This window comes from Alligator sinensis, unplaced genomic scaffold (assembly GCF_000455745.1).
Source record: "Alligator sinensis unplaced genomic scaffold, ASM45574v1 scaffold976_2, whole genome shotgun sequence".
Classification (NCBI taxonomy): domain Eukaryota; kingdom Metazoa; phylum Chordata; order Crocodylia; family Alligatoridae; genus Alligator; species Alligator sinensis.
Window position 1 is genome coordinate 215,292 of NW_005842666.1, and position 16,320 is coordinate 231,611.

Genomic DNA, 16,320 nt, shown 5'->3' on the forward strand with positions numbered 1-16,320 from the left:
CTTTGAATTTTCAAAGCCTGAGAACCAAAGACCGCAAGTCTATCATAGACAGACCCTAAAAGATATACATAGACAACAGTGCAGGGCTGTTCCAAGCAAATAAACAAAAAAAATACTGTATTAGTTGTTCTATTATAATTGAAGGCTGAAAAGTTCCTGTTAATAATGAACCAAGTTTGTTGTGCAAATTGTTAGTCATAAAAAGAATTCTTGGCTATTACTTTGTAACTCTTTAACACAGCAAGCATCTTTTCAATGCAAATGTGACAAAAGCTTGCAGAGGAGAAAATATGTATGTTTATATTTATTTTAGGAGTGACCCTGCAATCTGTTCCTCCCATAGCTACTTCTCTGTTGTTTGAAGTCGAGATGAATCAGTTAGGTGGCATTTTGGCCCTGCACTTGCTGATGGCAGAGCCATTCTGCAGGACAATCTATACTTTACAACAGGGATAACTAACGGTGTAGAACCAGTTCTCCACTTACTGTCTGAAAATGCAAGTTATTCAGGGCAGAGACTTTTTCTTAAGTATTTCTATAATGCCTAACACACCAGGCATCAGTACTGACTGCAGCTCCTGTGTGCTGTTATGATACAGTTTACATATAAAAATAACTCTATGCTAAAAGATGCAAAGTCAAGCACTCCAAAGTTAGAAAAACTTAACTCATTCTTCTTTTGCATCCCCTGCAAGCCTAGTACAGTTGGTATGGCAGCTCCCTGGTGTTCCCAGCACACCTTGTTTAGCAGCTGCTTTGGTAACAGCATAAACCTGACCTTGAAACATGCCATAATTTTGGCAAGATGTCAGCAGTTCCCAGAACTTCAAATACTTGGAACAATTTATATCTTAGTTATATCTGAATGGAATTTCACAGGGCAAAGGAAAAGTCATGTAGCCTGTAGGGATTCTTCCTGCCAAATAGCAAAGACATACTGCAAATAATGGATGGATAAGAACTGTTTAGAGAAAAACTTATACAGGAAAGTGTTCAGCAACCAAGCAAGCTTAATACTAGCTTCTCCATTCTTTACTACTAGCCCCCCACTTATATAAAATAATCTATGATTATATGTTTATTGGTGAGCATGTATGTGTTCATGTACTGTATTTACCTGAATCTAAGATGATTATGGTGACCCCCACCCAAAAAAATTGGATACTATATGTGGAAAATGATAAATTTCTTATAATTTTCCATGTGTAGAATTAAATTATCGGAGGGTCATCTTAAAATTGTCATCCCTACCACTGCTCCAGGGGAAGTGGGGGGGTGGGGGGGAACGACAAGATGTGGTGTAACAAGGGAACGAGGTGGGGGTGAGGTACGCAGCAGCTTGACCCCATCCTCCACATGCTATGCTGCCAGATGGCTCCATACTGGGTCTTTGGCTCTGTACTAATTACCTCACTGTTCCCTGGGTCACAGGACCCAGCAGGGAGCAAGTCAGTGCTGGGTCTGTACTGCTTTCTGTCTCTATGCTCATTACCTTGGGCTGCTCCTTGGTTCTGTGGTGATGCCTTCCCCACTCTCTGGCTTTGTGCTGGGTCCTGCACTGCTCCCTGGCTCTATACTGAATCATGCAGCAGCAGGATCCAGTGCAGATGCTGAGAACATGAAAGGAATCATTGTGGAGCCAGGAAGTAGTGGCTCCCACACGGAGCAGAGAAATCCACACAGAGCCAGAGAAATGCTCAAGATCCAGCATTGCCTCTGCTCTTTTTTTTAACTTATTGTTCAAGTCTAAGATGTGGCTTTATTTTCCCAAGGTACAATGTGGGGGGAGAGGGGGAGGAATCTCTTCTTGGAATTGAGTAAGTATAGTAAATCTGTGTAGTCTTTCCAAACCCGCTTTGTTTTCCCAAAGCAATTTGAAGAAATGCTTCCACTTTGGGGATTTAAAAAAAATGAATTTCAAAATCTGTGTGGGTGATCCCATTGCTAGTAAGACATATTTCTGTTTTAAACGATTTTTATAAATGATGAGTGAAAAATGCTTTGACAGTTTCCTTCTAAGAATATACATTGTTCACTGAAATCTATTTTCTTGCAGTTCTAGTCCAGAACCTCATATTTTCACATTCACAAACATCTTTTGCAGTGTGACATTATCTTATACGTGTCAGATGTCAGCCTATATGGAGGCTTCTCCTGCACTGATGTTCATTAGAAGTGAACTAGCAGAGGGTGAGCGATCAGTATTGACAGAAGTGCTTCTCGTGTCCTCTAGCATGTCACTGGTTGTTAACCTCCTCTGCAGCTTGCTGGAGTGAAACCTGATACCGGCTGCCACTCAGTGTCTTCTGCTTTTCTTGAATGGTATACTTCCATCTAAAGGATAACAATCTTAAGCCTAAGCATGACTGTAAATATGCGTTTATGTCCCTGGTTTTGCCACAGACTTTCTGTGTGACCTTGGGGCAGACATTAGTCCTATTGTACCTTGACACCCCACCTAGACATAAGAAATAGAAAATGTCTTTCTCCTTTGTGTGAGAATAAATTCATTATGTTATTAAATGGTTAGTTACTTCAGTTCAGGAACATGTCACTATGTAGAAAGATACACACTTGTCTGGGCTGTCAACTGGCTGCAACTGTACAGAAATCCATTAAAAAGTGTGTGGGGGGTGCTAAAAATGCTTGTTCATAATGTTGGGGGAGGGGGAATAGAGCTGTACATAACAAAAAATCCAAGAAATCTTGATTTGAAGATCTGTCATCAGAATGGGGCTAGATGTAATGAGAGTTGAAGGCCAGGTAGAGCACAGGAGTGCCACCTTGTATCTGTGCAGAAGTGCAGCTCAGTGAGCTTTTTGTCAGGGCCTGGTAGCCCATGAGAGCCTCCCTAGCCCTCTCCCCCTGCCCAGTCTTGTGCTGCCTGTAATGGATGCATACTTCAAAATTTAGGCAAGGTTGCATGGCTCTAGGCAGTCCAAGATGCTAGGCAGGACAGAAGGGGGCAATGTGGCCAGAACAGAGCTGCAGGGTTGGAACAGGGAAAATACTACTGTGAATCACTACTGCAATTCACACTAGTTGACAGTGCTGATGTTTTGATATATGATCACAAGTAGGAGGATTCTGAAAATTGATTAAAATAATCCTTAGTTGCAATTCCTAATGGTGTGTATTTTTATATTTTGCACTCCTTTGATGTAACCCTACTGATCTTATGTAAGTTTATAGTTTCATAGTTGGTAGGGTCGGAAGGGACGTGAGCAGATCATCAAGTCTGACCCCCTGCCATGGCAGGAAAAAGTACTGGGGTCAAATGACCCTGGCAAGGTGTTCATCTAACCTCTTAAAAACCCCCAGGGTAGGAGCCAGCACCACTTCTCTTGGAAGCTGGTTCCAGATCCTAGCTGCCCTGACTGTGAAGTAGCACCTCCTGATGTCTAGTCTGAATCTACCCTCTGCCAGCTTGTGACCATTATTTCTAGTCACTCCTGGTAGTGCTTGGGGGAACAGGGACTCCCCCAGTGCCTGCTGGTCCCCTCTGACTAGTTTGTAACAGGCCACTAGATCCCCCCTCAGCCTTCTCTTATGGAGGTTGAACAGGTTCAGGTCCCTTAGCCTCTCCTCATAGGGACTGCCCTGCTGCCCCAATCATGCAAGTAGCCTTCCTCTGAACCCTCTCAATGCTGTCCACATCCCTTCTGAAGTGCAGCACCCAGAACTGGATGCAGTACTCCAACTGTGGCCTGACCAGTGCCGCATAGAGGGGGAGGATCACCTCCTTGGACCTGCTCGTGATACATCTGTGGATGCATGACAAGGTGTGGCTGGCCTTCCTGACCGCGTCCCCACACTGTCGGCCCGTGTTCATTTTGGCATCAATAATGATTCCAAGATCCTTTTCTGCCTCTGCACTGACGAGAAGGGAGTTCCCCAGCCTGTAGGTATGCTGCTGATTCTTCTTCCCCAGGTTCAGCACCTTGCACTTGTTAGTGTTGAAACCCATCCTGTTCTCATCTGCCCACCCCTGTAACCTGTCTAGGTCCAATTGTAGCCTATTCCTCCCTTCTAACGTGCCCACATCCCCCCACATCTTAGTGTCATCAAATTTGAATAGGATGCTTTTTACCCCCTCGTCCAAGTCACTGATGAAGATGTTGAACAGTGTGGTCCTGAGGACCAGGCCCTGGGGGACCCCACTGCCCACATCCCTCCAGGTAGTAAGGCCCTGTGGCATAGTTAAAATTACCTTATCAAAGGAATGCAAGGCTTGTACTGCTAATTGGTCAGTCTAAGGACAGTTGAAGTAAAAGGAATCTGAGTGGTTGTGCGTTATCAGAACCATTCAGAAGCTATAAATTGGCTGGAATATCTGGAAACCATTCAGAAGGAAGATACAGCTCTGTGGAAAGGATTAGTTAGCTGTTGTCTAGATCAGTGGGCCCGTGGACCTTGAGGAGCACAAGGACTGCATTCCAGGGTCCTTCCTGCTACCCTTCAGACAGTGGTGTTCAGGGACGCCTGACTTCACTGAACTTTGTGGAAAGAGAAGCTTGCTGTGTATCAGGCATCAGAGGGGACTGCCGATAAGTTGCCGACGCGAATTGCTTTTGTTTGTCTTGTTACTACACGTAGTTGTGTTTTTGTTAAGTCAATAAATCTTTCTTACCTTTCTACCCTCGACCATACTCTCAATCCCAAACCCTCCACAGGCAGCTGGGACACCCGGGTCCAAAGACCGAGCCCTGGGGGACCCCACTGCCCACATCCCTCCAGGTCAAAAATGACCCAGCCACCACCACTCTCTGGGTGCGGCCCTCCAAGCCAGTTAGCAACCCATTTGACTGTGTAGGTGTCGATGCCACAGTACCTTAGTTTTTTAATGAGAATAGGGTGAGAGGCAGTGTCAGGCCTTCCTGAAGTCCAGAAAGACTACGTCCACTGCTACCCCTGTGTCTAAGCGTTTTGTGACCTGGTCGTAGAAGGCCACCAGGTTGATCTGACAGGACCTGCCTCTAATGAACGGTTAGAATACAACCACAGCTAAACCATTCTATTATGGTAACTGTTGTATTCCTTCTTTGCATATCTTCATTAATATGAAAGTTCAGAGGTTCGAGGGATACTTGTGCCCATTGTAATGTTTGCGGATGTAGGTCTTACTGTTCGGGGGTCACTGACTCAAAGATAAAGATAAAATTTCAGACACATCCAAAGGCAGCAATGGAAGACCTTATCCTGTGTTATATATTGTCATCTGTTTTGTTTTTTGGCAAAGGTGGCTACATAGGTAGAGGAAATGCTCAACGTTCTCCAAAGATTGCCCTTTAATTGTAATATGTGGAGGAGCAGGTAGTTTGTTTGCGGTTGAATGGTAAAGAATGTTGATTTTTGTAAAGGTGACAGTGGGCACATCTACACATGCAAATGCTGTGGGATGGGTTTACTCTAGACTAATTTACTCTAGAGTAAACCCACCCTGGGCAGGTGTCTACACATAGGGATTTGGGAGCAGATTTGCTGCTCCTGGCAGTAGTCTGCTCCCACCTCCCACCTTGGCCCTGCACTGGCCCCCTTCAGCAGCCAGGGGGAGCTTGAGACTCCCCACGGGTGCTAGCCCAGGAGCAAACAGGGAGCATGAGGCTAAGAGACAGCTGTTTCCTGGAGGGGGCTGGGAGATTGCTTCCTGCTGCTGGGGCAGTCTCCGGTGATGCAGCTCGGGTAAGGATAATGTCCCCCTGCCCTGGCAACAGGGAGCTTCCAGCTGTGGCTCCCTGAGGGCTTGGAAAAAGCTGTGAGGAAGGGGCAGGTCCCAGCCCGCTGCCCCAATCCACCAGTGGGACAACTAGCAGTGAGCCCCCAGCTGGGCAGGGATTCCACCGGCAGATTGGGGAAGGGGGCTGGGACCTGTCCCCCCACTCCTCTACAGCTCTTTCCAAGCCCTGTTTCACAATCACTCAGAGCACAGGGATGGGAAAAATCTGCGGAGCTGGGACCTGCCCCTGACTGGGACAATTCCTGGCCATCCCTGGGCTGTGGGGGAAATTTTGTATGTGTAGCCTGGAGCTGGCTGAGGACTGCCTGAAATGGAACAGTCCCCAGCCACCTCTGGGCTGCACATTCAGACTTCACTGCACAGCCCGCGCTGGTCAGGAACTGTCCCGGTTAGGGGCAGATCCTAGCCAGCTCCAGGCTGGGCAAGGAATTCTCCCCATGCAGGGAGATCCCAGCCCCTGCTCTGCAATCCTGGAGCAGGAGCTAGAAACAATCTCCCAGCTGTCACTCCATGGTGGCATTCACGGAGCAGGGGTTGGGAGCTCCCTGCTCCTGGGTCAGAGGGACATTTTCCCCACCCAGGCTCCAGTGGCAGAGCTCACCCCAGCTGTAGAGCTTGCCCCAGCAGCAGGCAGGTCCCAGGGACAGCGAGCAATCTCCCACCCCTGATTACTACACAGTAAGGGTCAGTATCAACAGATAGTGATGCTTACTATGCAATAATTAGCTCTGCTGTGCAGTAAAGCATCTCATGTAGACATGCCCAGTGAGTCTAAGCATTTCACATACTTCACAGAAGCAATCAAGAGTGCCCTGGCACTCTACAGCTAAGTGGATACACAAAACACAATCATCAGCATATTGGAGATCAGTAACAGAGGTGTTGGTTATCTTGGATTTGGAACATAACCTATTGATGTTAAAGAGATTCTGTCTGGGACACTGGTCAGGTAGACCAGCCTGGACTTAATACTGTCACAGACACTTGTCAGACAAACCAGCTTGGGCCCAGTGCTGTCAGCGTCTCTGGCTAGACAGCCCAGCCTAAGTCAAGTATCACAGCAGTCGCACTCGAAGCAAGCTTGAGCTAATGAATTCTGCCCCAGTTTTGGAGCAGCAAGCATTCTGACTGGCTTCTGGGAGCACCACTATCCATTTAGTACCAGCTGGGGCCCTGGGTCTGCAGGCCAGTCAATAGTTCTCTTGTGGTAAGTTCTGTCCTGGTTCCTGAACCTGGTTTTCAATCTAGTTCTGGACTTTGGCTTTGGATTTTCCTGCAGTTCTGTTTCCTGGCTCCTGACCTTATTTTAGTTCTGTTTTTAGACTTCACCCTTGGAATACTTCCCCTCCCCCCAGATTGGTACTAGGCATCTGACCCCTGGATCCTGACCCTGGACTGTCATACACTCTTCTTCTGGATCCCCCTCTGGTTATGGTACATGGTTCCTGCCCTTTGACCAAGCCCCACACCCTGCTTACCCTTGGTGGCCTACCCATTAGGCAAGACTGCCTACACTCTTATCCCTTACAGATTCCCGTCCATGTGATACTGGATGCTGACTCCAGAAGGAAAGCTCCAGGGAAAGCAGGAGCTAGCAGTGAGATGCAATATAGCTGTGATACAGATGGGAAAAGAGTATTTAGTGCAATCAACCAACCTTGCTACCTCCAGTTCTAAACTGGGTGGGGTCTTATTTCCAAGCCATTGCTTAAGACAGTTGCTGTCATGTCATTGTGAAGAAGTCTGATGATGGTAACACATTTTAATGGGCATCCAGATCTCAACAGGATTTTCTATAGGACTTCTCTACTGATTGAATCAAAGTCTTTAGTCAGGCCAATGAAGGTTATATAAATGTCTCCGTTACTTAAGGCACTTCTCCTGTAGCTGTGTACAAGTATCTGAGTGGTCAGAAACCACATTGGGACTCAGCTAGACTCTGAGCAGCAGGGATCCGGGTTTTCCATTTCCTATGGAAAAATGGAGAAAACCACATATTTTACCTTTTATTGGAGGCAAATGTGGATTTCTCATTTTACCAGAGAAACCTGCAGATTTTGCAGTTTTGCTGCAAGCTCTCCACAGCCTAGCAGAGGTTCCAGCCTGGGAGGGAACAGGAGGAGAGAGGTGAGACAGGGGGCACGCCTTGTATACACAAGGCCACCAGGCAGCCTGAAGAGCAGCTCCCACAAGTAAGTGGGGCAGGGGGAATTGAGGCCCCCATAGGGAGGAAATTGGGCAGGGCTGGGACTGGGGCTGCTGCCCAGGCGGGCAGTGCCTGAGGCTTGGGGCCCAGGGCTGCAGTGTGAAACCTCAGGGCCCTGGTGGGGAGCGGGATGGGGCCACATACAGCTTATCCGGGGTTGGGGGGAGACTGGCTCCCTGCTGCTGTGTGCACTCACAGGGGGCAAGGGGAGCCATGCCCCCAAGATCTGTGTGCAGGGTGGGGCTGGGCCCAGGCTGCCCTCTTCAGGCTCAGGATCCCACCCTGTTGCCTTCCCCCAGGACCTCCACAGCCCAGTGTGTGTGACCTGGCACTGCAAAGAACAGCAGGGCCGTGCAGGAAAGCTGCCTGCCTCTGCAAGCTCTGTGCTGCCCTGGCAGTGCATCCCCTGCAGGTGCGGCTGCAGTTGGGGCAGTGGTGCGGGGTTGGACACGGAGAATGTGTCACCAGGGTAGTGTGGAGCTCACAATGGCAAGCAGCTTTCCTGCGTAGCCCCACTGTTCTTTGTAGTACTCACACTCCTGCACAGTAGCACCGACATATGATTTTTTTGGACACTAACTGCACAGTAGTCTAATACTACTGTGCAGTAGCACATTAACATTGGTTTTGCCTGGAACACTACTACACAGCGTCATTAGGCTATTCCACAGATTGGGTTCTCATGTTGACATACCCACTGATATCTTCATTGAGGGACTCAGTCAGTAACTTTGGGATTAGGTTTATTGTAGGAGGGGTTCACTGGGGCTGGCGGGGAGAGGGGAGCAGAGGGAGGAAAGTAAATGCCCAGTTAAACTCACCATATCAATTTATGTGATTATAGTTTATTTGTAAGAGGAAAACAATATGAAAAGTGACACAAATCATAGAAAGAAACTATTGGATGAGCCCCAGCAATCATATGTTCTGCTATTACACATGCTGAATTCTTAGTTGAATTTGAAAGTCTACGGGATGCTTTAAATATGTAGGGCTGGGCAGTGGCTTTTCAGCCACAACCTGTGTTAGAGTTGGAGAAGAGCCATGCTGCTCAGAGGAACATGGGAGGAGGGGTTGGTACAGATAAATACAGTTCCTCTTGTGTGACTCCATAGCATGAGAGGTAGAGAATCTGTTCAATTTATTATGTTACAAGAAACTGCTTGTTCTTGTGCACCAGCCATACACCATGCAACAATGCAAAGAAGAGGATTATGGAAAAAAGCAAATGCAATTGCCTTTGCACAGCCCCTCTTCCTCTTTCTCATTCCTACAGAAAGGTGCAGGACTCAGTGGTCCTTGCATTCCCCAGAGTACTGGGTTGTTAAAGTGTGAGGCCACTGTATCAAGTTGATTCCTTGCTGGTCAAAAGGTTGCTCATAATATGGGCCATAGATAGGGCAGATGTAACTCAAAAATCAAGTAGTTTTATTGCTTTCTCTGCGATGAATAAAAGTGGTTGTGTGGTCACAGGGGACATGTTAGGAACCAATCAACTTTTCTGCTACTGTCAAGAGACCTTGATTAATGACTTTGTTTATTTTCTACTGCTTACAGGTCTCTTTTCTAGCGTTGACATTTTCTTAAAACAGCGAACTTTGTTTTTTATCTGATATTTCATTGTTGCATGAAAAAGCAAAGTTGTATTTCAGAGTTCCTTAGATTCACTTCAGTGAAGAGTGTAATAGCATGATCTTTGTGTTAAGAGGACATTTTAAAATAGCCTTAACTGATCTGAATGAAATAGTCTTCCCAGACTGCTTTATTATTTATTTAGTAAAGCCCTTTTGCAGAGTGCTATACAGAAGCATAATAACACATTAAATGGTAATCTAGAAAAAATGAACTGCCTGAAAAGACACTAATTTGTTTCAAGTGTCCTGATCATTATGTTAGTGTTTAAATAAAAGCAAGGGCTGTCTGCAAAGCCACTGAATTTGAAAAACAAACAGCAGTAGAGTGATGGGAACTGAATATGCAGCCTCAGTAAATTACCATATCCACAAATATATTCATAACTCTATTAGCACCTGGATTTTCTCAAATTTCATGAAAATGTACTTATTTGTATTGGGGGGGTGTGAATGAAGAGACTTTATCCTTTAAGTTGGTTCTGTCCATTTTCTGAATCTCTGAAACCCTTTGAAATTTGAATTGTGTAAATGAATACATAAGTCATGTGGAAGTACTTCCAAGGCAGGTAGTAGGATTTGGTGGTCCAAGCACACCCCTCTTTGATTGCACTCTCCCTTTGATTTCTTCTCCACTCAAACTTTAAAACAAACTGCCACTAAGAATAGCTACATTTCAGGTAGAGCTGAGAGAGACCGTTGAGTTCATGGCTTATGTTAACTACTTCATTCTTGCTAATCTCTTCACTCCATAGGTGTTAACAACCCGTGGTCTTCCAATAATCAATCTATCCTTTCTTCTGCAAATATACTGTCTGTTATATACTCCTGGTAATGTTTTTCTACTCAGCACTACCCCCAGCATGCCCAAAAAAGGTGAGGGGGTGGGGGGTTGTGGTGTGATGGGATAGGTGGGTGCAGTGGGTTCCTGGGAGCAATGAGGGGGCAAGGTAGGACTCAGAAGAGAATAGTGGGGTCTGGGACTTGGGGCATGATGGGGTAGGGTTGAGCATGGGAGGATATGTGGGGTAATGGGGGGACAGAATAGAGCAACAGGGACTTGAGAGGGCAGGAGCAATGCATAAAGGATGGCGAGCAGCACTTTGGGGCTATGGTGAAGTATCTGGGGGGCCTACATGTTGGAGTGCAGGGAGCAGTTCTATCAATGACCAGACTGGAGGTAACAGCTTTTTATATATAACATATAAAATAAGATTATACATGTAAAGGATGCATCTGTTGTTGTTGCAAGACTACGTGCATTATAGAAGAGAACAAGGTAACATATAACATACCTAAGCTCCAAAAAATGATTTATAATGAACAAAACATTTTAAAAGGAAACCCAATACATATTCTTTGTACTGATACATTTTAATAGCTCATGAGCATAATCAGTCCAGCTTTTGTTATGAGTAACAAAAAAGCTCAAGATGAAAATGATGAATGAGTGGTTCACCATCATGAAAAGCCACCTGGACTATTTTCTTTCCAGACTATCTTCCTGCCGTGTTGAGTCCACCCACAAACTCTAGTTCAAGTTAATGCGATTATATGACAGGGCAGTGAGAATGACTTTTTGAAAAAAAAATCTACATTAAACATACTAGAAGTTAAATTGTGAGGGTATAAACTTTTTACCCCTTCTCACATTGTGTAGCACCATTTTCCAGGAGGAAGAACTACTCACAGAATATAAGTAAAGGTAGCAGAACTTAGACCTTGGCCAGAGGAGTTGGATGGATTTAAATCTTCTTGGTGCACACCTCTGTTGGTACAATTAGAAATTGACATAAAGGACTGTAGGCCTATAGTTGTTAAAAGTGCAACTTTCTGATTGTATTTTACCTTCATCATACTCATGATCAAATAATTTTACTACCTCAAATTACTTTGTGTGTTTAATGGTGTTTTTTCTAATAATACAATAAGTTTAACTAATCTATTGCTTTGTTAAATATCCTTAATTAATCATTTTTTATGTTTGCTATTTTCTTTTTGGATACTCCCCTTACATTCCCTTTTGTTAGATTTCATAAGAAGTAACAAAGCTACAATTTTGGTTGGTTTAGTTCAATTTTGAATATTATGAAACACTCAAATCCTTTATCATTTAACGTTTTAAATCTGGCTAATAAATATTGCCAGTACATTTCTATGCAGTTCTCAGATTTCACCCTTTAAAAATGCATTCACTTTGAAAATAGGCAAATATAGCACTCACTTTTAAGAAGGAGAAGAAGAAGAAGGATTCAGGAAACTACAAACCGATCGGTTTGAACTTTTTACCTGGAAAGATCATGGAGCAAGTCCTCAAGGGATCTATTGTGAAGCACCTAGTAGACTGGGAACAGTTAGCATGGATTCGCCAAGAGCAAGTAATACCTGACCAACCTGATTTCCTTCTATGATAAATTGACAGGCTTTGTGGATATGGGGAGAGCAGAAGATGTGATGTACATTGACTTTAGTGAAGATTTTGACACTGTGTCCCCTGACATTCTTATTAACAAGCTAAGGAAATACAGACTAGATGAAAGTTCTGCAAGGTGGATATATAACAAATTGGATCATCAGTCTCAATGAGTAGTCCTCAATGGCTCAATGTCTAGTTGCGAGGAGGTATCAAGTGGGGTTGCCCAAGGGTCTGTCCTGGGTCCAGTATTGTTCAATGTTGCTAAATGATGTGGACGATGGGATTAAGTGCATACTTAGCAAATTTCTAGACAACATGAAGTTGGGTAAAGTTACAGGCACTCTGGAGGGTAGGACTAGAATCCAGAATTACTTCAATATACTGAAGAAATGGACTTGAGTTGATCAGACAATATTCAGCAAAAAGTGTGGAATTCAGGGTGGAATAATTGCATGTATAAATACAGATCGGGTAATAACAACCTGTCCTGCAATACTCCATAAAAATCATTTTGATTGCTTTGTACTGGACTCTTTCCAATCTGTCCATCTTCTTGAAGTGTGGAGAAACATAAGCTGGACCGTAGGAGGAAATTTTGGACTATGTGAGTGGTCAAGCAGTGGAACAGGCTACCTTGAGAAATTGTGGAATCTTCACCTTTGGAAATTTTCAAGAGCAGGTTGGACAGAAACTTGATTGGGATGGTTTAGTCAGGGACAATCTTGCCTTGAGCAGGGGCTGGACTGGATAACCTTATGCATTTCCTTTACTATGATCTTATGTGCTCCTCAGGTTTGTTTGCTTGGGGTTTTTTTTACTCCCAATTACAAAGATTAAGAACTGCTGTAAACTAATTAATTATCTTCCAGACCACCCTTACTAGGTATTTAATGTATCCTCATTTATATTCACTTTTTGACTCTAAGACATATTAATGTACAAATAGATCTACTATACTACATCTTCCATTCTGTTCTTATTAATATATGATTTATTGTTGTGATTTCTCCTATTATTGGGGTAACTGTCTCTACTAGTTCTGAAAGTTCAGCATTCTTATCCAGAATGCAGAAAGGATTTCCTATATAAGCACTTGCTCCTTTTCCCTTTGAATATTTTCAGCCAAATGGACTCAGTAATTCATTGTATTACTAAAAAACTCTAAAACATCCCTGATCATCCCTTATTAAGTACATTCATATTTTCCAACTAGCAAACTAAACTAAGATCCATTGTCAGTCTCATCTCTTATGGGACACAACCATATCTCCCCCTTCTTTGGTGTGGTAGAGTAGTTGACTGTGGAGAGAAGGGTGCAGAGAGAAGGATACTATCTAGAGTGTCAGACAAAAATGAAATGCATGTTCTCTTGATAAATACAGAACTCTAAAACTCTTGGTTAAGGGGTGGTACCTTTTATTAGACCAACTAAAATAGCAAAAAAATAAATCTCTTTGCAAGCTTTCAGGCACATGCACCCTTCTTCAGGCTGAGGAGAAATCAAAGATCATAAAAGTCCTCTTAGGTAGAACATAAACTTCATTTTGTGCAGGGGGGTGGATGTATATTCCCCTGCATTTATGAGAGTCCTTGTGTGTGAGTTGCTCTTTGATGTGCATATAAGGCTGTCCTCTTCCCTTCTCTTGATATTAATAAGTAACATCAGTGGTTGTCACAAGTGTGTAACTGAAAGCAGAATTGGACACTTTAAGGTTGGGAGTTTTTTTTATTATTTCTGCTTGCAAAAGGGAGGAAATAGAACTAAAATGTCTCCATTTTGGCTTCTGCTATAGAAAGGAAAATTGCATATAAAACTAAGAGAAAAATATGTACAACCAATTCCCTTCAGAAAGCCAGAAGTCTGTTCTCTCACATATAACTGCCAGTTAGAGTAAAGAAATTGAATTAAAAGACCAAACACTTGCTCCAATGATTTACACTAGTATTTGATAGCCATCGGAATCCTTGGATAAATCAGGCTTGGTCAGCTAGGTCACCTATAGTATATATTTCACGGTGAAGGTTCTTTGCTGCAGCTGTAAAGAAATTTGGTTTAGCTTATTTTCAGAAAGAAAAAGACATTTTGAACTATCTATACTAACACTACCTTTTAGGGAAGAAATACCTAATAATTTTATCAGTAAACTGAGATAGTCGGCAATAAGGATGCAACAACATTGCCTTTATACCCTATTTACCTAAATCCAAGATGACTTTGAATTTAAATAATTAGATTCTAGACATGAAAAATTATAAATTTGTTTTCAATTTCCATGTTTAGAATTTAATTATTTGAAGATGCCACTCACTGCTGCGATGCAAGAGTTGTGCTGTGGGGGGTCATACAGGGAGAAAGCAGAGACAGGGGACAGACAGGAGGGAAGGCAGGGGCAGTGGGAGCAAAGTACTTGCCTCCCCCTTCTGCTGCTTTCCCTGCTGATCCAGGGGCAGGGGGAGACCCAAAGCTACTCCTCTGTACTGCAGGGAGCAGGTATGCAGAGGGAAGATTCTTCCTTCCCAGCCTGACTCCCACTCTCAATGCTGTCTGGGAGCAGGCTTGAAGAGAGAATGTGCATTCTGCAGAACCAAGGTGAATGCATAGCTAGTTTCTGCAGCATGGGATGGCTTTGGGGCTCCCTAGCAGAAAGTGAGACAAAGGGAGGCAAGAGGAGAGGGGGATAGGAAGCAGATGCTGGAAAGAGGAATCTGCACAGGATGCTGTCCATACCCCGCTGGGCTTCCTGCACAGTCACTTTTCGGCGTTCCCAGTTATGATACTAGATTCTAAGATGAGGCTAGGTTTTCCCCATGATGAAGGGAGTGGGGAGACAGGGATGGACTCATCTTGGATTGAGTGCATATGATAATTAAATTGTCACTTTAAATTACCTTTGTATAATTTAAAAATATGGTAGCCAGATCTGCATGCATGTAGTGAAATGCACTTTAATAAATGCATTTCTAAACTCTTTCAATCTGACTCTCACTTTTTAATACCATTTAAACTTCCAGGTAGGAGTGAATGGGCATTAGTATGAATGAGAATCAGTTTTTTATCTTAAAAATAAAATGTTTTTGTGGGGGGGGGGGTAGATCTAAATATAAATACAATAGTGTAGCATGGATAAGTTTTATATGATACGTTTCCTGCCAAAATACTGCACAACTTCTATACCACATCACTACAGAAATACACAATCAATGGTGAACAGTGGAGAACAGAGGCAGAGAAAGAAGACAGAGTTGGGGATAAGGAAGTTGGGACAAGTCTCCCTTGCTGCAGAGAGGAGGATGTGGACCAATGTTTAATGCTGCAGCAAAGTAAGTTAAGTTTGAATATCTGGAAAAAATTCTTCACTGTTAGAATAGAGAGACAGTGGAATTTGATTGTCTACGGAACTTGTGGACTCTCCATCACTGGAAGTGTTCAAGAAGAGTTTGGAGAACCACTAGTCAGGATCTAGGCACAGCTATGCCTATGATCTACTATGTGTATTTATTTCCTATGCTTCTGGTCTTTGTTGGTTGCCTCGGCCCTCACTTTCTCCTATGTGTGTCAGGGTGTTTTTAAGCCTCCTTCAGAGGCATTGAGGTGCTAGCTGCAGCCAAGGCTGAGGCTTTTGACTGGAGTGTGCCAATGCTCTTTCTGGGACCAAAGCCAGGGGTTCCTGGCTTGATGTTCTTGCCCCGCTACTCAGGATCAGACTGATCACCATATTTGGGGTCAGGAAGTAATTTTGCCCCATAGTCAGATTGTCATGGACTATAGGGATTTTTGCTTTCCTCTGTAGTCGGGGGAGACAACCCTCTTCCTGGAATGTCTTGAGCATATATTGACATTTTACAGAAGCAGGATATTGACAGCTATGGTTTCTCTGCCTTACCTGTGGCAGGTTAGGGTTTTAGGTCTGTGTTGTGTCAGGGTAGACAGTAGTTCTATGTAGAGTTTAGATTTATGGTTTGTATAGGATGACTTAGATAGGGCTGATCCTGTCTCAGGCAGAGGGTTGGACTAGATGACCTCTGAAGGTCCCTTCTAGCCCTACGTCTCTATAATTCTATAAGAAAAGAATGACTAACTACATTAATTCCTATCAGAATAATAGAGCTGAAAAGGTCACTTGGTCCAGGTCCCTACAAGATACAGGATGTGCCGTTTCTATACCATCTCAGTCACATGCCTATTCAGCTCCTTCTGAAAAAGTTTAAGTGAAGATGTAAGAAGTTCAATAAAAAATTCCACTGCTTTTTCTGTTGTCCTACCATTCTTACAGTTAAGAAGATTTTCCTTGGATCCTAGAGAGCTAAGAGCTCAGGCTGGAGATTGACT